This window comes from Citrus sinensis, chromosome 3, assembly GCF_022201045.2.
Source record: "Citrus sinensis cultivar Valencia sweet orange chromosome 3, DVS_A1.0, whole genome shotgun sequence".
NCBI lineage: Eukaryota > Viridiplantae > Streptophyta > Magnoliopsida > Sapindales > Rutaceae > Citrus > Citrus sinensis.
In genome coordinates, this window is record NC_068558.1 from 10,808,197 (window position 1) to 10,818,003 (window position 9,807).

Genomic DNA, 9,807 nt, shown 5'->3' on the forward strand with positions numbered 1-9,807 from the left:
AAGAGATCTCACCTGAACTTGATGCAGAAGCTTAAAAGCAAATAACAAAGATGAAGAAAAAGTCAATTTTTTTTTTAACAACACCCTTAAGATTAAGAAGATGCGTTTCTAGAGAGACTACATTCTCTATATCCTGCCATCTTCGACTCAAATTTGTCCTAAGTTAGTCTTTACAGAAAAAAAAAATTTTTTTTTTTGTTTTTTGTTTTTTTTTTGTAAACACATAACCAGGACTAAGACATTCCACAATTATCAACTATTCCCTCCCCCCAACCTGAAAAAGACATTGTCCTCAATGTTTTAAAAGGAAAGAGAAAGAGTGTAGAAGACATCACATGAACACTACAATAGAAAATATTTACAAACGGAGAGTTAAATCTAAATCGCACTTCTTATTACTGCTACTGTTACCGTTACCGTCATTAGTCGACCAATTCAGTGCAACAGTCTATGGATCTGGCTCTGGTGTATAAGCTTGCAAAAGATCAAGTAACTCATTAGCAGTAAAAGCAGAGATAAAGAGTTTTTTTACAGAATGTGGAAGAAAAATGATTCTTTATTGCATGGTTAATAAAAGTTAGCAAGCCGTCATAAAAATTATTAACATTTAACAAACCGATGGGTTTTTGATGAATGTTCAAGTGGGCCCAAGATGCAAATGTAATTAGTGCCTCAAAAGTTGCAAGATCTCCTGGCAAGAAAATAAAAGCATCAGCATGATTCATCATTTCAGATATTCTCTCTTGCATACTTGATACCACTAATTCTTCTCCAATTGGTGGGCCAGACATGCACACTAGCGGTTTCATGGGTTTTGGGATAATGCCGAGTACTTGGCTTCCTCTGGTAAAAACAGCTTCTGAGACAAGTCTTGATAACCCTCGTTCACCTCCTCCATATACAAGATGCAGTTTCCTCTCTGCTATGACACGACCAAGATCTACAGCTGCCTGAACGAACTCTTTGTACTTTCCATAGTGAAACCCAGAAAGCACACAAATGTTTTTGAATTGTTTACTCGAAGATGATGCCATTGGACTAATTTTTCAAAAACAAGTTGTGAGTGTTTGAAAAATGAGCTCATATTTAAAGATCTTGGTAACATAAATAATGAGAAACAACTGTAAATGGGTTGGCAATATTTGTCAAATGACGAGTAAAGCTCGTGGCTCAATAATTCAAAAACAAACAGTAAAAAGAAAGTAATGATTAGAAAAAGCAAACAGTAAAAGAAAACCAAATATTTATTAAATACAAAATCACATCGCTAAATGCAATAATGCAAATGATAAAATAACAGTAAAGTAAAATAACAGTGAAGTGAAAGGATATTTACTGGTAGTTGTGATTGTGGCTCACATCTTCCTCTGGTTTTACGTCCAGTAACGGCTTGAACGCCCTCTATGGGTCGAGGATCGGCTTCCCATCCAGTTTTCTTATAAACTGGCAAACAAGGTCTTTTTGAGTCAGATTCCCAAGACTTAACTGTGCACTTTGTTTTTGGAATAGTATCCACAAATTGTAAATCTCACGTTGCACAATTCCGCTTCGATGCGTCTCAAGAGATCGTAAGATATCATCCAACGATTCTTTACTCATGCCATCTTTAACGAATTTAATTTTATCTTCATGAGTATCAGAAACCATTCCTAAAGATTTACAATCTGGTCATTTGCAACCAAGTCTCACACAGTTATGACATTTTGAGCCAAGTCGTTTAGCTCTCCTTTTCTTAGCAAACGTACTTTTACCAAAACCAGGCATGTAAGAAACAAATTGACCAGAAAACTCACCTGCTAATCGGACCTTTGCTTCAATTAACCAACGAATGTCAGAAGGAATGCCATTGATCATTAACAAACGCAGTCGTTCACAACGAGCTTTGTAAATTTTCCTGAGGGCATTCTGAGGGAGAGAGGGAAAATGCTTATGGAGTTTATGTTGTATTTCTTCCATGTATGATTTTGGGGTTTCAGTTATTGTGGGAAACTGAAGATACCGACTTAAGAAGTCACGGAGTACCGTTATCCGCCATTTATACGGGAAAATAAATCAAAACACACCAAAATCAAATCTGCAAAATCAAATCAAGCGTGAAAGCGAGCAAAAAGAAGCACACAATATAAAAGGAAAATGAACTTACATTCGTCCTCTCATTGAGTTAACCTCAAGCTCCATTTGAAATTCATATATGCCACTCTCTACTGTTCTGAGTTGTCCCTCTAGATCCTCAACATAGGACACGAATTCTGGTGGTTGCAGATCCCAAAGTGGATGTGATTTACAGCTTTGTATCAGGCCTCTTAAGTGAAATTTTATACGCCGAAATCTTTTAAGATGTGCGAACAGGTATTTTCTCATTGAGGTGCTCATGATGTAAAATGAAAATTGATGAGAGAATGTACAACTGTCAAACAAACACGCTTACACAAGAAAAACAATGTTAAAAAAAAAACTATGTACAGTGCATCAATCTAAGGAAAAAAAAAAGTCAAACAATGAAACGGTAAAATAATAGTAAAACAAAAAAAAAATCATTAAAAACTTAATCAAGAACTGGTGGGTCATCCAAATTAATTTCGGTGTCCTCGTCACGTGGGTGATGTTCCAGATATGGTTTTAATCTTTGACCATTAACTTTAAATGTGACACCATTATTTGGATTCTCAATTTCTATGGCCCCATATTAATATACATTTTTTACAACAAATGGGCCACTCCATTTTGACTTTAACTTTCCTGGAAATAAATGAAGACGAGAATTATAAAGCAACACTTTTTGACCAATCTCAAATGTTTTTCGAAAAATTCTTTTATCATGAAATGCTTTTGTTCTTGCCTTAATAATTCTTGAATTTTCATATGCATCATTCCTTAATTCCTCAAGTTCATTCAATTGCAATTTTCGCACATTACCAGCATCAACCAAATTTGAATTAAAAGCTTTAATAGCCCAAAGTGATTTATGTTCAAGTTCAACAGGTAAATGACAAGGTTTACCATAAATTAACCGATAGGGTGACATTCCTAATGATGTTTTAAATGCAGTGCGGTAAGCCCAAAGTGCATCATTAAGTCTAAGAGACCAATCTTTTCGGTTTGGGTTAACCGTTTTTTCCAAAATTTGTTTTATCTCCCTATTTGCTAATTCAACTTGACCATTTGTTTGAGGATGATAAGGGGTAGCAATTTTATGTGTAATTCCATATTTCTTCATTAAAGACTCAAATGACTTATTACAAAAATGCTTACCTCCATCACTGATAATGGCTCGAGGGATTCCAAATCGACTTAAAATGTTTTCTCTTAAAAATTTAATCACAGTTTTACTGTCATTATTTCGACAAGAAATTGCTTCAATCCATTTTGAGACATAATCAACTGCAACTAATATATACACAAATCCAAAAGATGATGGAAATGGACCCATGAAATCAATTCCCCAACAGTCAAATATTTCAATTTCAAGTATGGGATTTAAGGGGATCATGTTTCTTTTTGTAATTGATCCCAATTTTTGACATTTTTCACAACTTTTGCAAAATTCATATGTGTCTTTAAACATGGTAGGCCAATAAAATCCACACTGCAAAATTTTAGCAGTAGTTTTTCTTGAAGAAAAGTGACCACCACATGCTTCAGAATGACAAAAATTAATGACACTACTTACCTCATTATCAGGAATACATCGCCGAAAAATTTGATCTGGGCAATATTTGAACAAATAAGGATCATCCCAATAAAATTTCTTTACTTCAACAAAAATTTCTTCTTCTCTTGAGCATTCCATTGCAAAGGCATTTTACCTGTAACAAGAAAATTAACAATATTAGCATACCATGGCATTGAAGTAACAGAAAATAAAAATTCATCAGGGAAAGAATCATTTATGGGTGTTATATCATTGCAGAATTCGGATGTGAGTCTTGATAGATGATCAGCAACAACATTTTCAGCACCCTTTTTATCTTTGATGGTAAGGTCAAATTCTTGTAGTAACAAAATCCAACGAATTAGTCTCGGTTTGGCATCCTGTTTACTCATCAAATATCTCACAGCAGCATGGTCAGTAAACACAACAGATTTAGAGCCAAGCAAATATGAACGGAATTTGTTTAATGCAAATACCACAGCAAGTAATTCTTTTTCAGTTGTAGAATAATTCATTTGAGCACTATCCAAAGTCTTGCTCGCATAATAAATCACAAAAGGCTTACCATCCCTTCTTTGTCCTAAAACAGCACCAACAGCAAAATCACTTGCATCACACATTAATTCAAATGGCAAAGACCAATCAGGAGATTGCATAATAGGTGCAGATGTTAAAAGACAAATTATTTTTTCAAAAGATTTTTGGCAATCATCATTCCATTCAAACGGTGCATCTTTTAATAAGAGGTTACAAAGTGGTTTAGATATGGCACTAAAGTTTTTTATAAACCTCCTATAAAATCCTGCATGTCCTAAAAAGGATCGCACATCTCTAACTGTTTTTGGTTGTGGCAATTTAGATATGACTTCGATTTTTGCTTTGTCAACTTCAATTCCTTTAATAGAAACAACATGACCCAAAACAATTCCAGAAGTAACCATGTAGTGACATTTTTCCCAATTCAACACGAGTTCTTTTTCAACACATCTTTTTAAAACTTTCTCCAAATTATCAAGGCAATCATCAAAAGAATTCCCAAACACAGTCAAATCATCCATAAAGACCTCTAAACAATGTTCAACCATATCACAAAAAATGCTTAACATACATCTTTGAAATGTTGCAGGAGCATTACAAAGCCCGAATGGCATTCTTTTAAATGCAAATGTTCCAAAAGGACATGTGAATGTGGTCTTTTCTTGGTCCTCAAGTGCTATAGGAATTTGATAATAACCTGAATATCCATTTAAAAAACAGTAGTAGGGATGTCCTGCTATTCTTTCTAAGATTTGGTCAAGGAATGGTAATGGAAAATGATCTTTTCTAGTGGCTTCATTTAATTTTCTATAATCAATGCACATGCGCCAACTAGATGTAATTCGTGTTGGAATTAATTCACCTTTTTCATTTTTAACAACAGTGATTCCATATTTTTTAGGCACTACTTGTGTAGGACTTACCCACTTACTATCAGAAATAGGGTAGATAATTCCCACATCAAGTAATTTAAGGACTTCTGTTTTGACTACCTCTTTCATGTGTGGGTTTAATCTTCTTTGAGGTTGTTGACATATTTTAGCATTTTCTTCCAAATTAATTCTATGTGTGCAGATTAAGGGATTAATGCCTTTAATGTCATTTAAAGTCCATCATATTGCATTTTTATGCTTTTTAAGAACAATTAGTAACTTACCTTCTTGGTCGCTTGTTAAAGTAGAAGAAATCACAACAGGATAAGTTTGTTCTTCTCCAAGAAAAGCATATTTCAATCCTTCAGGCAAAGGTTTCAATTCCATTTTAGGTGCTTCTTGTTGTTCTGTCTTTTCAATACTTCCAAGCTCCTCAAATTTTGGCTCGTCATCATAATTTTGCGAAGTCTGCATAGAATCAAGCAACGAATTTATATTAGAAATATCAAGTTCAAGTTGCTTATTTGACTCAATTGAATTAACTAAACAAACATTAGAAAGTTTAGAAAAATCCCCTTTTTGAATATTTTCCTCGATACAAGATTCAAACAATTCCTTTTGTTCATCAGTATCATCTTCATTCTCATTTTCTTCATTAGGTTGCCTGCACATGTTGAAAACATTCAATTCCAAAGTCATATTCCCAAAGGATAAATTCATTAAACCATTCCTACAATTAATCAAAGCATTAGCAGTTGCTAAAAATGGTCGACCTAAAATTACAGGAATTGGTTTGTAATTATTCACAATAGGTTCAGTTTCCAAGACAATAAAATCCACAGGATAAATAAATTTATCAACTTGTACTAAAACATCTTCCACTATTCCTTTTGGTACTTTAACTGATCTATCGGCAAGCAAAAGTGTAGTTGAAGTTGATTTTAACTCACCAAGATTAAGTTGAAGATAAACTGAATATGGAAGCAAATTAACACTAGCATCAAGATCTAGTAAAGCATGCTCAATTCTGTGGTTACCAATAATACAAGAAATGGTAGGACAACCAGGATCTTTATATTTCAACTTATTATTAGTAGACAGAATTGTACTTACCTGTTCGGCCATGAAAGCACTCTTTCTTACCTTCAATTTCCTCTTAACAGTGCACAAGTCCTTTAAAAATTTGGCATATGAAGGAACCTGCTTGATTGCATCTAATAGAGGAATGTTAACTTTCACTTGCTTAAAGATTTCATAAATTTCAGAAGAGTGGTTTGATTTCTTTGGTTTATTCAATGCATGCGGAAATGGTGGTTCAGGTGGAACACTAGTTATTTCTTCACTAGGTGTAAGTTCATTTAGTCCTTCCTTACCCTTTGAATTTTCATCATTTTCATAAGGTTCAGGCATAGGTCTATCAACAACCTTACCACTACGAAGAGTTATAACTGACTTGACTTGGTCTGTGGGTGGATTTTGTTGAATTTTAGGATTTGGTTGTGGTTGGGCTGGAAATTTTCCTTTTTCTTGAATGGTGAGTGCAGAAGCAATTTTAACAAGAGTATCTTTCAAATCAGAAAAAGTTTGTGCATTTTGATTGTTAATAACATCTTGCTTTCTGATGAATGAATGCATTGTGTCCTCCAGATTTTTCCAAGGTGGTGGAACATATGGTGCATAAGGCTGAGGATTTTGAAAATTTTGTGGAGGTGGTGCTTGTGAAGATTGTGCATTATTATTATTCCTCCAACTGAAATTCGGATGATTTTTCCAACCAGGATTATAAGTCTGTGAATGTGGGTTTGTTTTATTGAAAGTGTTAATGACATTAGCTTGATCATTTAGACATTCTTTAAGTGCAGGCAAAGTGGGACACTCTTGAGTGAAATGATCATTCGAATTACATATGTTACATGCAATTTCTTGAACAAATTTTACTTGATCACTCTTTTTATGCTCCAAAGCTTCAACTTTCCTAACTAGGGATGCAAATTTTGCTTGTAAATCATGATCTTCCCTAAGGTTATGGATTCCTCCACTAGATGGAGATGATTGTTGCTTATTTGTCAATTCAAAAGTTCCAACAGTATCCCAATGTTGTGCATTTTCAGCTAATTGGTCAAGGTAATCTAGTGCATCTTCAGGATTTTTATCCCTAAATTCACCATTACACATCATTTCAACAACCTGTCTACTTTGGGGTATTAAGCCTTCGTAGAAATAAGTGACCAATCGCCAAGTTTCAAAACCATGATGTGGGCATATGTTAAGCAACTCTTTAAACCTATCCCAACATTGGTATAATGTTTCTCCATTTTTTTGAGTGAAAGAAGTGATTTGCCTTTTAAAAGAATTTGTTCTATGAGGTGGAAAGAATTTTTTCAAAAACTGTTTTTGCATGTTATTCCAAGTTCTTACTGATCCAGATCTAAGCTTTTGTAGCCAAGTTTTAGCTTTATCTTTTAATGAAAAAGGAAAAAGCTTTAATCTAATTATGTTCATGCTACAATTTTGGTCCGTGTATGTATTACAAACTTCCTCAAAATCTCTTAGATGCAAGTACGGATTCTCAGATTCTAAACCATGAAATGCTGGTAAAAGTTGGATAATACCTGGTTTAAAATTGAATCGAGATGCTTCTGGAGAAAATACTATACACGACGGTGCTCCGGTTCTGGTTGGATTCATGTAGTCTCTCAGAGTCCTTGGTTGATTCTGATCATGCCCATGTTGAGATTGGTTGTCTCCCTGATCAATTTGAGGATTAAGTTCGCCCAAAACGTTTTTGCCTTCATTCTCATCCATGATTGGTGGTGGAGATTGAGATCTACGAATTAACCTGCCACTTGAAGATCGAGACCAATGTCTCATGCAAGGGTTATGTTATAAAGATAATATTTACACAAATTGATAACAAAATAAAATAAAAAAAATAAATAAGCAAATAATATAAGTATACAAAAGAAAATTAAATAACAAAAATGGTGGTTGAACCCACCAACAAAGTAAAAAAAAATAAAAATAAATAAATGCAAAATAAAAAAAATGGTGGTTGAACCCACCAATTAAAAAAATAAAAAATGCAAAATTAAATAAATACTGAAAATTAAATAACTGAAAATAAAAGTTAAGGGTTAGTAGTTAGTTTGGTGGTTAAACCCACCAATAAAGCAAAAAAATAAAATAATAAATACGAAATAAAATAAATGCAGAAAATTAAATAACTGAAATTAAATAAAAGTTAGGAGTTAGCAGTTAGTAAGTTAAGAGTTAGTAATTAGAGTTAGTAGTTAAAGTTAGTTTGGTCCAAAATAAGTCCAAATATGTCCAAATATGTCCAAAGTATGTCCAAATATGTCCAAGTCTTCATTATGTTGAGGAATTTCGTCTAGGGATTCTATTGCAAATTATTTTTAATTTTATGGTCAAACTGTAATTTTTAGAAGTTTAGAATTAGCAATTTGGGATGAAAGTGAAACAATTGAAAGATATCGGGGTCCGAACGTAATTACCAGAAGATTGGGCTAGAAACGGAAATTGTTGGGGTGAAACTAGAATTATGAAAGATATGGGGACAAAAGAGAATTTAAGAAAAGAAAAAGGGGGTAAACGAAATTTTACATATAAGAGAAAAATAAAAAACGGAAAAACAAACCAAATAAAAAAACTTTTCCCCGGCAACGGCGCCAAAAACTTGACACAACTTAAAAGTAAATTTTAACTCCCAAGTATAAGAGTGTTTTGTTGTATTATAACTCGGTGAGTCCGAGGTCGATCCACAGAGAAAAGATTTAATTAGTTTATTTTATTTTATCTAAAAATTGAAATTAAAACTTGAATATAAACAACTTAATTTAAATGAAACTATGGAATTGAACTAGTTAGGGTTATGGATCCACTCTTAGAAATAAATAAAACTTAATAAATTGTTTTAGATTTATTACTCAAAAGATTAATTATACAAATTATTATTATTTTCCCTTTAATTTTATGATGGATTAAGTATTTATTGTGCCAAAATTTAATTTGTCTACAATAAGTCAAAATACCATTTCACCATGCCTTATATTAAGATCTTAAGAATTTATTGTGCCAAATTCATTTGTTTGTCTACAATAAATCAAATTTTCAAAATATAAAACATGTATAAAATTAAATAGAAAATAATTTAATTTATAAAATTAAACATAGAATTTGATTAAATCATATTTATTTCTTAAGAGTTTCACCTTCCCCTAACTAATATTATTTAGTTAAGCATAATTAAAATAAAAAGAAGTAGTAAAATTGAATTACTTATAATTAAAAGAAATAAAAACAACTAAAATTGAAAATAAAACTAATTTTATTAATGAAAATAATTATACAAAATATTAAAAACACACTTGGAAATCAAGATTACAAGGAGATGGAGAGAATTTGAGAAGAAGAGAGTTGTAGAGAGATGATTAAAACATAAAAATGAGGCTCTATTTATAGAAAAATAAATTCATAATCCAGTGCTTTGCGGTCCATCATAGGCTTCATGCATGTGCTCCTCACAACCCTTAGATCAAGATCCAATGGCTGGTCAAACTTCAAAAGTCAACATCACACATGGCATCATTTGACTCGTCCGATTTACCCAAAGAACGGTTGAGATTTGGCGGGTTAATGGGTGGATCGGGTCGACCCGAATACAAAGATTCGGATCCTCCAACTTGCTTCACCAACCATTGCCACGTGGCACAATCATGGCCATTGAAT

General features: G+C 33.0%; 1 non-coding gene and 1 pseudogene across 1 annotated transcript; one reads left to right on the top strand and one right to left on the bottom strand.

The window, feature by feature from the left end:
• Positions 1–1,156: 1,156 nt before the first annotated feature.
• Positions 1,157–7,866, bottom strand: LOC102607922 (uncharacterized; annotated as a pseudogene).
• On the top strand, positions 7,307–7,415 carry LOC127901579 (small nucleolar RNA R71). Its single transcript, XR_008053823.1, has one exon. It is a non-coding gene; the product is annotated as a small nucleolar RNA R71 (small nucleolar RNA).
• Positions 7,867–9,807: the final 1,941 nt, after the last annotated feature.